Consider the following 14,553-nt stretch of genomic DNA (forward strand, 5'->3'; position numbering starts at 1 on the left):
TGGTATATCAATCTTAAATCTACTTATTATCCTAATGTATTGTGTATCACAGAAATAACCCAAATTTCCTCGTCAATTGTATTGTAATTAGATCTTTATGCCATTTTCAGTTTTTTGTCATTTATAGACAGTTACTGTTTTACTCTGATGATGTACAAAACTGAAGATCTTCAGGAAGATTCACAAAAAGGACTTTTTGACACATACAGGTTTCTGACAACTTTTAGATCATACCACTGAACTGGGTAAGAAATAACAAAACTCTAATGGAGAACCTGATGGCTTCATAAAACTACTAACAAAAAATCTAAATAAACAAGAATTAATTACATGTGACTGAATGAACTGAGTAAAATTTATAATGTTATCACTTTTTCTCTTAAACATGATTGGCTTTTACTCTTTGTTTTCCAGATGAGAGTAAAACTTTCCTCTTATGCTGTGATGAGCAGCAAGGTGATAAATTATACCTTTGGAAATGAAGGTGATAAATTATACCTTTGGAAATGAAGATAAGACATTTCTCCTCTTCTCTTTACCTGATCCCTCCAGAATTTGGTTTCTCCAGCTGACTCCCCTCTGGACTTGTTGGCTTATTGTGATCCTGATTACAACTAGTTTTATTAATCAGTGTTTTAATTTTTTCTCTCTTTGTTGTTTTTGGACTGTTTATGTTTATGTGGACTCTGTCTCTTGCTGCTATACTATGACCTTATTAATGCTACTAGCTATGTTACTTACATCCTGCTTATTTTATAAGATTGTTGTTCTTACATTACTTGACGTGTAACCAGGTCTCTGAAAAAACTAATAATGGCTAATTGTCTGGAGGCAACTGATCACATATATAGCTCTATACAAAATTACCTGTAATATTTAGTACAACTCTAGATATAGGAAAAAGCAACAAGGGAGAAACAATTCCTGGATCGTAATAGACTAGTAAGACACAGAATCCTGAGAATTTTTAGGTTATTAACAGGGCCTAATCCAGATATAGCATTTGAATGGCCTTTCAACAAAATCCTTGCCTGACTGAGAGAGGAGCCTTCCTAGCGCTGTGGGACAAATTGGTCATAAAATGCCTCCCAAAACATGGTTGATGTTATGACCAAAAGGAGGGACGATTTAAACAAAAAGAAGAGTCTTGCTCATCATCCAGTTATTCTAAGGATTAAGTTGTAACCCACTGCCCTGAGGGGAATTTATGCTGGAGAAAAATAGGAGGAAGTAGTTTGTGTTTTGGATATATGGCCCCTAAGTAATAAATGTGAGTATCTACCGAAGAATTTCAATGACCCAGATTCTCGCATCTTCCCATAAATAGAAAAGCACTAAAATTATTAACTTGAGATATCTTTGTGTGTGTGCGCACGCGCACGCCTGTGTGATTAGCAGTAATCTTTTACCAAGATGTATGCTTGACCCATGTATTTCCCAGCTGAAAGTTTCGTTTTTTTTTTTTTCTCCTTGCCACATTGCATGGCTTGAGGGATCTTAGACTTGTGGGAATCTTAATTCCCGGGCTAGAGATTGAACCCAGGCCCTGGCAGTGAAAGGGTTGAGTCTTAACCACGTGACACGTAAATTACGTTTGGCACCTGTCACCCCTAACTGTGTGAGTCACATCCTGTGCCTCTCACTCCCTAACCTTAGTACATCCTGGCGCTTACATTCTGTATGCCCCCCTGCAACAAATCACCCCCTGCGGCTTTTGCATTTCAGAAAGGTCACCAGCTGATAAACCAGAAGCAAAGGGACCCCAATTACTGGGCGGCCTGATGCCAGCTATGACTGTTTTGAAATAATGCAAAGGAAAAAGAATGCAAGACCTTCACTACTTTGATCCTTAACATATACCCCAGACTGTGAGCCCCACATATAAAATTTTCTCAATTCCCCAAGGAGGGCGGCACAGTTCTTGAGGCGCTAGCCTACTGTGTCTTCTCTTTGCCTGGCAAAGAAAATAAAAAGCCTCTCCATTTCTTATCTTCCAGTGCTCTGTCTCTGTATTTTTATTCAGCATCAGTGTACAGGGAGCCACATTTGGCAACATTATGCCTATTTTGTATATGCGGATATTGGGGAGATAAAGAGAAAAAGCAAGATGCCCCAGATGACACTAACAGTGTGCAGTGGAGGAACCAGGATCTGAATACCTGCCTCTCTGAATGCAGCACTTACCTCTCACCACTCTTTGCCACCCACACGAGTGCACATTCATTTTCTCTCCTGTACATGAATGTTGCACAAGGTCAGACTTCCCCTAGTCAAGCAGGGGAGTTCCTCCTCTGGCCCTCTGCATCAGGCCCAACAGCCAAGATCTGGGTCAGAGGAAAACAGTAACCAAGTTCCAGAACTAACACTTTCTAGGCGTCTGGACCGAGTCTTGGGGGCAAAAGAGTAAACCTGCAACATCCTGGACACAGGACACAAACACCTAGACTTGCCATTTCATCCACCCCTCCATCTTGGTCCTCCCAACCCGGGAATTCGAGGCGAGAAGAGAGCCTAGACCAGCCTTCCCATAACCAAAATGGCGACCGTGCACTCCATGCCCACAGCTGATATGGTCGCCTCCGTTTGGTCTCCATGGTAACGCAGGCAGCTGCTTTCCTGCCGGCCTAGGCCAGGCAAGTATGGAAATGAAGAGTGTTTCCCTCCCTCTCATTTTTGCGACAGTTGCAGGGAAAGTCACGGCAGTTGGCTGGTGTCAGCTGATTTACTGCAGCGGCGGCGGCACTGGTGGTGGCGACGGCGGCGGCGGCAACGGCATCTTGCTGCCTCGCTGGAGAGCCGGAGGCTGGGCTGGGGTTACGGTCCAAAGTTTTCCCACCCGGATTTGCCCATCCCACCTCCTCCCCGATACGTCCTCGCCTTGTCCTCTTTGCTGGAGCGCCTGCGGGTTGTGGGACAGGAAACATCGAGGCATAAAATGAAGCTGTGACAGGTAAGGGGCTTTCGAGCTTCCCCAGGGGAGATCCCAGCGCGGAATGTGCCCCCAACGTGGAGGTCAGGGGCCGGGGGTCAAGGGTCACAGCTCCCCTCCAACTGTGGGCGGTGCCAGCTGTCAGAGCGCTGCTGCTGGAAGCTCTGTTCCTCGCGGCGACTGCAGGTTCAGGCCCACAGCTAGGCTCTTGTACCTGGAGCGTGGGTCCTGCCAGGGGTCTTTGGGACTCCTTGGCCTAGTGAGTGACATTTGCTACTGGTGACACTGGCTTGGGTGTTGAGATGGGACTGCCTTGCTCCCAGTGGCGATCTAAATGGGGTGCTTGATGTTGATGGGTGGGAGGTTCTTGACAGTGCTTTGGGGAAATACTGTGCTTGCTTTTGGGGTACACACAGTCTCTTCTGGTACTCTTTAGTTTGCCCTTGCCTAAGGTACTGAGACATTTTTAGTACACTTGCCCGATCCCATCCCTTTGCCCTAGGACTTGGTCTAAGAGGATACCTGCTTCTCCCGCTCACTTACTAGTGGGTCCCAGAGTTCTGAAGCTGTATGTTTGGAGTTAGCAATACCCTGCCTTGGATTCAAAAATTGCGTTTTATGTTTTGATTCCCCTGCTATGTCAGTTTCTCAGGTCCTAGAATTTGAAACTATGGCAGCTACAGTTGCATCACAGGCAGGATTGGAATTGTTGATGCTGCTGATTTTAGGGTTCAGCGAGAGCTCCAGCTTGCATTCGCAGTAGCTTTTGCCATGAGCCAAAAAAAAAGGCGAGCTGTGACTCTTCCAGATGTTTATTGTTTAGGTCTTTATGGACAGGGTGTCAAGAATCGCCTGTTATATGAGAGCAATTGAGTTTTTGAAATACACACACACATTTCTTTATAAGCAATTTGTGGCTGTCGAGGTGGAGGACAGCTTAAAAGTGAAAACAATATTTTGAAATGCCTTTGTTATTATGAAGAATGAAAGATTGCCTTGATTTCATCCAAAATAACAGATCTTAGTTATTTTAGATCTGGCAAACAGAACAGTATAAATACGTAGTAAATGCCTTGTTAATTTCCTTTTTTTAAAAAATGCATTTTATTAAGGGATTTCCTTGCCAGTCCAGTGGTTAAGACTCCCTGCTTCCACTGCAGGGGATGCAGGTTTGATCCCTGGTCAGGGAACTAAGGTCCTGCATGAAGCACAGTGTGGCCCCCCCAATTTTTTTTTTTATTGAAGTACAGTTGATTTACAATGTTGTGTTAGTTTCTGGTGTGCAGCAAAGTGATTCAGTTGTACATATATGTAATAGTTTGCATTTGCTAATCCCAAACTCCCAATCTATCCCTCCCCAACCCACCCTCTCCCTTGGCAGTCACATCTGTTCTCTATGTATGTGAGTCTGTTTCTGCTTTGTAGATAAGTTCATTTGTGTAATATTTTAGATTCCATACATGCCTCGTTAATTTTCAAAGATTATTGTGAGAAATTCTTTTGTGTCTATCTTTATTTTAAAAATTCTCCAAACCCTACTTATTTTTTCTTATTGCCACCTGTAGCTAAATTTTAAAAGATCTTGATAATTAGATAACTCAAAGGGACTGGACTTTGCCTTGTTTGAATATCACTGTGGGAACTTACATTTTGAGGTAGTTAGGCTTTTTTTCTTTTCTTTTTTTTATAGGAGGGAATACCAACCTTTATTTACACTTCGGTTCAAGTTCAGAGCCATCTTAGACAGTATACTAAAGGCGGGAAAAAGCACAGATCCTGGGACCAAGGTTCACATTCCAACACAACAGTAATAACTATGTGACAACTGGCAAATGTTACCCATAGTCTCTTCTGTGAAGTGGGGAGAGCATCACCCCAGCTTCTATCATAGCTGCCTCTGACCCAGTGGCCACCCTGGGCATGCCACCTCGCAGGCAGCTCAGCTGAGAGAGTGTTGGCTCTGCAGGTTTCAGAGCAGTGGTTAGGGTGGGACTCAGTGAGTTATTGAACCTCTGAGGTTCAGACATTCACCAAAGGCAAGAAATAGGAACATGGACTGGTTCAAGGACTATCTTACACTTTCCTTTTATTTTTATTTGAATATAAATTCTATTTTGAAGCAAAAGAAGTCAGGTGGTTTATCTGTGTAACAAGCTTAGCATTGCAAACTCTAAGAATAGTGAGCTTTGTGTCTTTGTCATTGGAAGGTAGGATGACATTTAGCTTTAGTGGTGTCCTCTCTGTTAGGTGAGTCCTTAAAGTTTGTTTTGTGCCTCAACTGCAGAGGACTGAGTTAATCTTTTTCAATTCAGTGATCATCATTGGGCTGTTCCACGTGGCTCCTGTTTTTTTCCATTCATTGTCTTTTATTTCCAATTTCCACTCCCTTCCCTGCCCACCAGCCCATAGACAACCATTCCAACGTGTATGACGTGTATCCTTCTGTTGGTATGTGTTATTAAATGTATGTTGTTTTGGGCGCCCACATGTGAAATTTATAGAGATGATATTATGCAGGATCGCATTAAAATTTTTCCTCTCCCTACTATCTGCTATTTAAAGATCTACTTGTGTTGCTGTTCATTGCTTCTAACTGCTGCACAGTGTTTCAGAATTTGCATCTATTACAGTTTATATGGCAACTCTCCTATTTGCAGATACCCATGTAACCTTCATTTTTCTACCACTTTAGGCGATGCTGTGATAAACATAGCTTTTAGATCTCTATGATGCTTTCTTTGAGATATGTATCCAGCAATATGATTTCTGGATCATTGGATATTCATATATTTTATTGAAGGATTGCCAGATTGTGTTCCAAAACAAGCCAGTTCAGGAGAGTTTCTATAGCCTTGAATCCCACCAATGCTTAGTGTTATCCAGCCTCCTGCTTTTTCCAGGCTAATGGATACAAAGTGAAATCTCATTTTAAATTACATTTCACAATTACTCATGATTTTGAGCCTTTCTTCATGGGCATTTTATCTTTTGGGGTTTTCCTTTTTGTAAAACTGTTAGTGCCTTTACCCATTTTTGTTTTAAGGTTTCATACCTTTTCTTGTTGCTCTTCAGAAGCTGTAATTCCTAGATACTAGTCATTTAAATATTGTATCTGTTCCTATTCTGTCATTTGTCTATTACTTTTTAAATGACGTCCTTCATTGAACAGAAATTTCCAATTTGATATAATCAAATCAAAATTTTATTGCCTATAGTTTGTGTTTTGGGGGTTTTGTTTAAGAAGCCTTTTCCCAAATCTGTGTCACAAAGTTACTCTCCTATTTTATGTACTACTAACTTTATAGTTTTCCTTTAAATTTATAGATCTTGAATATACCTGGAGTGTCTTTTTACATGTCATGAGGTAGAGATCCAGTGTGTTTTCCATGTAGAGTGCCAGTTTTCCTACTGTCATTCTCTCCTTTCCCCATGCATTAGTGGTGCCACACATGCTATATATTAATCTCTCATAGAAGCTCTGAAAACCGTATTCTGTTCCTTTGGCTTGTTTGTTTGCTCTTGCTCTAATACCATGCTGTTTTAGTACTATGGCTTTGTATGATTATTTTTTCCTACATGAGTAAGTCTTCCCATTTATTTTGTTTTAGCTTTATTTTGAAATAATTATAAAGAAGTTGCAAAAGTAGTATGGAGAAGTCTGGTTTCCCCCAGTGGTTACATTTCATATAACTTCACCCAATATCCCTCAATTGTTACATTTTATACAATTATAATGAAATAGCAAAACCAAGAAATTGACATTGGTACAATGCCTGTGTATGGTTCTGTGCTATTTTATCACCTTCATAGATGGAGACCTGTAATCAGCACTGCACTCAAGATACAGAACTATTTTATCACCACTAAGACCTCCTTTGTGCTACCCCTTTCAAGTCACTTCCATCTCCCTTCCCCTATTATCTCTAACCTTTGGTCACTAATCAATTTTCCATCTATAATTTTATTATTAGAAGAGTGCTATATAAGTGGAATTATACAACATGCGACTTTTTTGAGACTGAGATTCATCCAAATTGTTGCATGAGACAATTTTTGAGAGTCATCCAAACCGTTGTGTAATTTGAGTAGTATTCCATGGTATATACAGTTTGTTTAAACAGTCACCTGGACATTGGGGCTGTTTTCTGTTTTTTGCTATTACACATAAAGCTGCCTGTGGACTTTCTTGTATAGTTTGTTTTTTTGTAGATATAATTTTTTACATTTTCTGGGATAAATGCCTGGGAATATGATTGCTAGGTGGTATGGTAAGTGTATGTTTAGTTTTTGAAGAAATTGCCAGACTTTTTTCCAGGGTGGCTGCACCATTTTACATTCCTACCAGCAGTGTATGAGCGAGTGTTTCTTTGCATCCTCGCCAGCATTTGGTATTGTCACTATAGTTCATTGTAGTCTTAATTTATGTTTCCCAAATGGCTAATGACGTTGAATTTATGGTAAGGAAAGTTTTTCATTCTTTTCCCATTTTCAAAGTTGGCTTAGCTATTTGTGGATTTTTATTCTTTTCTATATATTTTGGAGCTAGAGTTTCTAAAAACAGCACAACTAGAATTTTGATTTAGTATGCATTGAATTGATAGGTTTATTTGGGGGAGAATTGTCATCTTTATAATATTAAATCACCTTATCCAAGAGCATGGAATGGCCTTCCATTTATGACCGAGCAGGAAGAAATTTTTTGCAGTTGCAAAAAATATCGTGAATAGATACTAATTTAAAGTAGATAATTGCTGATAGAAAAAAATGCTATTGATTTTCATATATTGATATTCTACCTGTGTGTGTGTGTGTGTGTGTGTGTGTGTGTGTTCTACCAGACAGAGGTCAAAATCCATAGTATAAATCTTGCAGTAGTTTTGGTATGTGTAGAGTTAGGCCTGTAACTAGGTAGTGCTTTTATTCCTGGTTTATCTGTTACATTTCTCAGTGACACTGTTTGGTTTGTTGGGATAGGTAAACTCAGTGGTTAGAGTATGGGGTTAGTGAGTTTTATAGATTCTAGTCCCATTCTGTCCATTTCATTGTTGCACTTTACAAAGAGTTTGTAATCTTGCATATATGCATGCCAGTGATCAGGGCAGAACCAACTGTGAGCTTAGGTATGGCTCAGTGAGATCCTATCATCAATAAGAGGATACCTTCCTACTTACAGATGCTGTGATTGTGATGCTAACTTAGAATTTGAACTCTGTGCACATTCATTTGCCTTGGTCTGTATCTGGTACTTAAAGCCACTTTGCTGATAAGAGCACAGAAGATATTGTTGAAAGAAGTCCTACCCCATGACTGCATTCTGAAAGTCCTATCCAAGTGGAATTTTTATTTCTTTTTTTTTATTAAGTAGTGTATACACTATATTCATAAAATAGTAAATATTTTAAATAAAATTAGGCATCTTTTCCAAAATGTGTTGGTGATGTTTAATGAAAATGTAGGGTTTTTTCTGGGCTGATGGTTGCTTGTGTTAGTAGTTGTCAAAAAATGTTGGAACAGTAGAATGTTAGGGCCCTGGTCAGTTCCAGGCAGAGAAAATCTCTTAAGTGTTGAGTTATTCTGTAGGCTCTTGTAGAATTGAAAACTGTTGGAAGGACATGGCTTTTTAACCATTGTATCCCATTCAGTTAGCAATTGTGATTTATGACCCCTCAAGCTCACTGAAAACATTTTACTAGTGTTTTGCATGTACATATTTCTCTCTGAATGTTGGTAGTTAGTATATGTCAGTGATCACAGATTGATAGAATGTGCCAGTTACCTTGTTCTCACATTCAAGTTTTTTATTTGGCTGTCTTCCTCAAGAGCTCTTCTTTTTTCTAAACATTTGACATACGAACAAACAATAAACAACCACCATTAATGGGAGTGAAAAGTTTGCACTAATAAAATATCCATTTCCTTAGTTTAAGAAGCAGCTTTGTTGTTCATTAACAGGCCTTGGTGAGTGTGGTAGTGATGAAAGTAAACCATGTTAGCGAGTTTGCTGCGTAGGTCCTAAGGCTTGTCTTGTTGTGTGTGTGTCACAGCATAAGAGAGGCTAGAATATAGGCGCAACCTGCAGCTGGAGAAAAATAATTAGTATGTTAATAGGCATTTGATTAAGGAGATTTGTATTAATTGTTGGCATTATTATAGAAAAATTCATTGGTAAGAAACTCTGAAATCCAAAGTATGTAAAATCAAGATGTATTTTAATTTGTTGATGGGTACAGCTTTTTTAAAGCTAAGCCAACGAACATCATTCATTACTTTGTTCATTTATTCAATAAATATATGGGTTCCTCCTATGTGGCAGAAATTCTAGGCACTGGGAATACAGTAGAGAATAAAACAAACACATCATCACCTTCATGATGCTTACATTATAGTGGCAGATTCCAAGAAATAAATAGGTAAAACATTTAGTATGTTAAATGATTGTAAGTACTTGGAGAAGTATAATAAAATACTGTTGGGATGGTGGATTTTGCAATTTATGCTGGTCAGGAAAGGCCTCACTGAGATGACATTTTAGCAGAGACCTGAAGTGGTTAAAGGAGCTCTAAAGATGGACTTGCCCTTACCTGAGATGGGGAGGACTGTGGCAGGGGCAGGTTTGGGGAAGAAGACTGGAGACTCACTTTGAAACATGTCGAGTTTGAGAAGCTTATTAGCTATCCAGATGGAAATGTTGAGTAGGAAGCCACACATGTGAGTGAGGAGTCAGAAGAGAGCCCCCAGCTAGAAATGGGGGGATTGTCAGTGTATAACTGGTATTTAAAGCTGTGGGGCTTGCTGAGATCATTGAGGGATTGAGAGAGGGAGTATTGCCAGAGGAGAGAAGTCCAAGGACTAAGCTCTAGGTATGCCAATAGTTAAAGGTCAGAAAATGAGGAAAAATGGAGACGAAAGCCAGGGAGACTAAAAGTAGCAGGAAAGTGTGGGGACTTGGGGGCCAAGTGACACAGTGTTTCAAGGGAGAGGAAGTATGAACTATGCCAAATGCTGCTGGTAGGTCAAGAAAGATGAGGATGGGCTTCCCTGGTGGTGCAATGGTTAAGAATCTGCCTGCCAGTGCAGGGGACATGGGTTTGATCCCTGGGTGGGGAAGATCCCACATGCCACAGAGCAACTAAAGCTGTGTGCCACAACTACTGAGCCTGCACTCTAGAGCCCATGTGCCGCAACTACTGAAGCCCGCACGCTTGGAGCCCATGCTCTGCAGCAAGAGAAGCCACCACGATGAGAAGCCAGTGTACCACAACGAAGAGTAGCCCCACTCACCGCAACTAGAGAAAGCCTGTGCGCAGCAATGAAGACCCAGTGCAGCCAATAAATAAACAAATAAATAAATAAATTTATAAAAAAATAAAGAAAGAGGATTATGACTTGACACTGGGTTTAGCAATGGGGAGGTTTTGGTGACTTTGTCAAGAGCATTTGTGTGACAGGTGGAACACTTTTCTATAATCTTTGTGTTGATGTAAGGAGGAGGGTAATGTTACAAAAGAGGACATTCTGATTTGGAAAGAGGTACATATTTCCTCAAGGTTTACAGTTAGTAAATGGGGGTGCTGGGGTCTTCCCTAGTCAGTGTGACTCTCAAATCTTCACACTTACTCGGCATACCTTACTGATCCTCAAAGTATTGTGACAGTTAATCTAGTTGGGAAAGCATGTTTGTTTCTTCTTCTGGGTATTTTAATTTATGAACGATCAGAAGCTTCAGTGCTCAGTTTAGAGTTTTGATGGCAGTGTGAGGGAAAGAAGTAGGAATGATTGGGGATGGAGGTGAGATTAGAGGTGGCTGGGGGGATAAAGCTGAAGTTGGTTCTACCAGATGGGATCTATTTTCCCTAGAATGTAGGCACTTGGTTGGCATAGTTTGCTTTTAGCTTAATCGGTAAGCTTTGAAACAGGCAGGTTGGTGATGGATAGAGCATAAGTAGCTGCAGAAATTTAAAATGTGATTCATATGCCTCAAAATCTATGAATCATTTTTAAAATTGTGATTTATTTTTGACCAGATAGCTCTACAGTTCTTCACAACTCTTCACAACCAGCTCTTACGCACCCAGGGCTGTCTTAGCAATGAGAAATAAGTGTAGTCTTCTGTTGCCATCTGCTCCTTCCACATGTTCTTTTGAAATGGAATACTGGAAGTTCCTTTAGCAAAGCCATCCTAAAGTATCAGATTCACTGGGAGTAGATTTCTTGCCACTCAAATAAGGAAGTATAATCTTGTCAATTTAGCGACAAGCTTAGTGTTCAGAAAGTGGTGTCCCTCACAACTGTTTCATTCCAGGCACCCTTTGCTCTGAGGAAGCAGCTCAGTAATTCCTTCAGTGCATTTATGACCTAGCTATCTCATCGCATTATAATAAACAGTCTTCATTACCTGTTTCAGTTTTTTCTAAGTCTTCAATGAATTGATAGCAAAAGCACAAGCACAAAGAAAATTTGTAAACTTACTGACTGCGTCCTTCATCAAACCGTGAATTTGACTTGAACACACTTTTTTGACAAATGATGGAAGGATTTTCTGAGAATTTGAATAAACCTTTAAAGACTTCTTTCTTCATTCATTGCAGCGGTGGCAAGTATGTTTAGTTCTTTAGTCTGTAGTCCCTGCTTTTCATAATCCCCGTTGGTAGGTGGGTAGTGGAGGCCTGCCTGCTCTTGCTCATGTGTGCCCGTTCTCATGAGAGAGAATTTGAGTTTGTTTTTGTCTGCAGGTCTCAGAGGACCTGCCTGGAGCACAGGAAGCAAACAGACTGAGACAGTATTGACTCTCCTATGAAAATGCCTGTGTTCCTGGGCTAGAAATAAATCCTGCTTTTGCGTGTTAGAAAAACAACATAGAGAAATGAACATTGATCTGATATAAGATTTTTCATATGTAATCTTGACTTTTATAGCTTTTAGAAATCACATGGGATACCAGTATCCTGTGAGATTTTGCAGAACGGTGTGGTCTTATGAGAGTATCACTCCATAGGTTATTCATAGTTTTAAAGGGGAAAAATAGTTACAGTGGAGGTATCTGGTAGTCACTGCCTTAGTCAAGTGGTCATAGGTGGCATCGCTCATAGTGGGGCAGTGTGGTGTTACATGCCTCCTTGGTGATGCAGTGTGAAGTGTACAACATCACCTATGAAGGATACTTGCCTGACATGTTTCACTTGAGCCTGATGATGCCTTTAGATCCAACTTCCAGTTTATAGGAGAGACAGGAGGTAGGTGAACATGTGATGAATGACATCATAAATAAAATCAGACAAGTCTGAAATGTGGGTCATTCTACAAGCAATTGGTTTTGTATTTTTAAAGTTAATGTGAAGAGTGAAAGTTAATATGAAAAATGAAATGGGACTGTTCTAGAACTAAAGAGTAAAGAGGCATCACAACCAGATGCAGTGTGTAAAACCTGAATATTTTATTTACTGGTTAAAAAACATTATAAAAGACATTTTTTAGACAGTTGAAGTAATCTGAGTATGGACTGGATCTTAGTGTTAGAGAATGATTATGGTATTGATGATGGTGATTGCGATAATGGTATTGTGTTTATGAAGGAGAATGGTCTGATTTTTTTAAGCTCGGTATTTAGGGGTAAATTGTCATGGTATGTGTAGGGTATTTTCAAATGGCTCAGCAAAAAAGTCTGTACGCGTGTGTATGTATGAATATACGTGTACACGTATTGACAAGGGAAATTTGACAATATATTATTTATTGAGTGATCTTTATACTATTTTCAAACATTTTGTATATTTAACATTTTTTTTTAATAAAAAGTTGGGGAGAATCACAAGGGGTAAAGTAAATTTCATCTTAAGCCTTTTATTAAAAGAACAATCAAATTAAAAAAATATTCCCTGGCTATCCAGTGGTTAAGACTCTGCACTTCCCCTGTAGGGGGCGAGGGTTCCTTCCCTGTTCAGGGAACTAGGATCGTGCATGCCCCGAGGTGCAGCCACCACAAAAAAAAAAAAAAAAAAAATACCCTTGGGAGTTCCATGGTGGCCTAGTGGTTAGGATTCCAGGCTCTCACTGCTGTGGCCCGGGTTCAATCCCTGATCAGGGAACTGACATCCTGTAAGCCTCTGTGCAGTGCAGCCAGAAAAAAGAAAAAAAAAATTCCAAATCTAGTGAAAAACAGGGATGAAAGATCCTCCCTTGTTCTTTGAATTTTTCATAGGGCTTTCTAGGCCTTCACATATCTAGGCAGAATAAAGCTGAAAAAATGGGAAAGAAGATAATTGGGAGAGTACGCTGTACCAGAAACCAAAGACAGATGATTGAGGATTAGCAAATGATCAGCCATGTCAAACTAGTAACTATGTAAGACAATATAAGATGGTTAGAAAGAGTAGGTATCAATAGTCCATTGATGTCAAAGCATCCTCTTTCCTCACTTCTCTCCTAAGGCCTTGCTTCTCTCTGGAATATTGGAGAGTTCTGGAGTATCAGAGAAATGTTGACCTCTTCATGTAGAGAGAGATCTTAAGTATCCTTAGACTAGGTCTGTTAGGAGATAGAATCTAGATTACATGAGGCCTTTTGTAGTAAGGAAATGGAAACATTGCATTAAAGACCACAGGTTTCAAGATGTTGATTATAATTACAATGAGAGAAGGAGAGAGAGAAAGTGAGTGAAAGAATGAATGAGAGAGAGAGATTGCTAAATTTACAAGCTGGGGCTAGTAACAAGTGAAGGTGTTTTGGACAAAAATGAGACGCGAACATGTTTGAAGGACAAAGGCTAACTTAATTGAAAGACATAAAATGGTAGACAGTGAGAGGGAGTAATGAAGGGAGTGAGATCCTTCAGACAGTCCTGGAAGAGTTAGATTTAGCAAAAAAAGATGAGATATTTCTTCCTCAGAAATATCTTGCTTGGCACACAGTGAAAGCTTGATAAATGCTGGTTATTGTTGTTCTCTGTTTATTCATTCAATCAATACACGTTGGTCACTAGTAAAAGTCTGTTAGTATTCTAGGTGCTGGTAAGTCACCTTGAATCCCCGTGGAGTGCCGTTTGCTTGATAACCATTAAATAACAAAGATGGTGGGCTTATGTAGATGATTTGGTTTTACTCTAGAGGGACACACATTTTAGTGGAACAGACGCATTTATAAACAACTAACTACACACAAAGTGATGAGTGTTCTGCACCAGTGTATAGAAAATGTTGTGAAGACGTGGTTAAAGGAGTAGTGAACCTCTGGTTTTGGGATAGGGCACTCACAGCAGAGAGGAGCTAGTGTTGGAATAGGTTATAGGCCAAAGACAAATACTTATTAAACATTTTTTGAAAACTCCATGTTGTGTGTGTATGTGCATCTTTAAAATAAAAGAACCTGGTGACTCAGAGCCATATGTTTTATTTATTTATTTATTTTTTGGGCCGAACCACATGACTTGTGGGATCTCGGTTCCCCTACCAAGAACCTGGGCCCCGTGCAGCGGAAGCTCGGAGTCCTAACTACTGGACCTCCAGGGAAGTCCTGTGGGCCATGTAATTAATTTCTTTATTAAACTGTCTTTTGGAATACAGCGAAATACCCAAAGGCAGAGGGAAAAACCCTTAAGACCACAGGACTTATCTAGAGAATTAGGATTC

The 14,553-nt window shown here is 40.0% G+C and overlaps 1 protein-coding gene across 3 annotated transcripts in view; it reads left to right on the forward strand.

Moving 5' to 3' along the window:
- The first annotated feature begins 2,650 nt into the window (after positions 1-2,650).
- WDR7 (WD repeat domain 7) overlaps positions 2,651-14,553 on the forward strand; it is a 328,201-nt gene continuing 316,298 nt past the window's right edge. For all 3 annotated transcript variants that reach the window (XM_057699834.1, XM_057699836.1, XM_057699837.1), the window contains exon 1: positions 2,651-2,950. The gene's annotated coding sequence lies outside the window, so the exon portion shown is untranslated. The remainder of the gene's footprint in view (positions 2,951-14,553) is intronic.

The sequence above is a fragment of the Hippopotamus amphibius genome, chromosome 11 (genome assembly GCF_030028045.1).
Source record: "Hippopotamus amphibius kiboko isolate mHipAmp2 chromosome 11, mHipAmp2.hap2, whole genome shotgun sequence".
Classification (NCBI taxonomy): Eukaryota; Metazoa; Chordata; class Mammalia; order Artiodactyla; family Hippopotamidae; genus Hippopotamus; species Hippopotamus amphibius.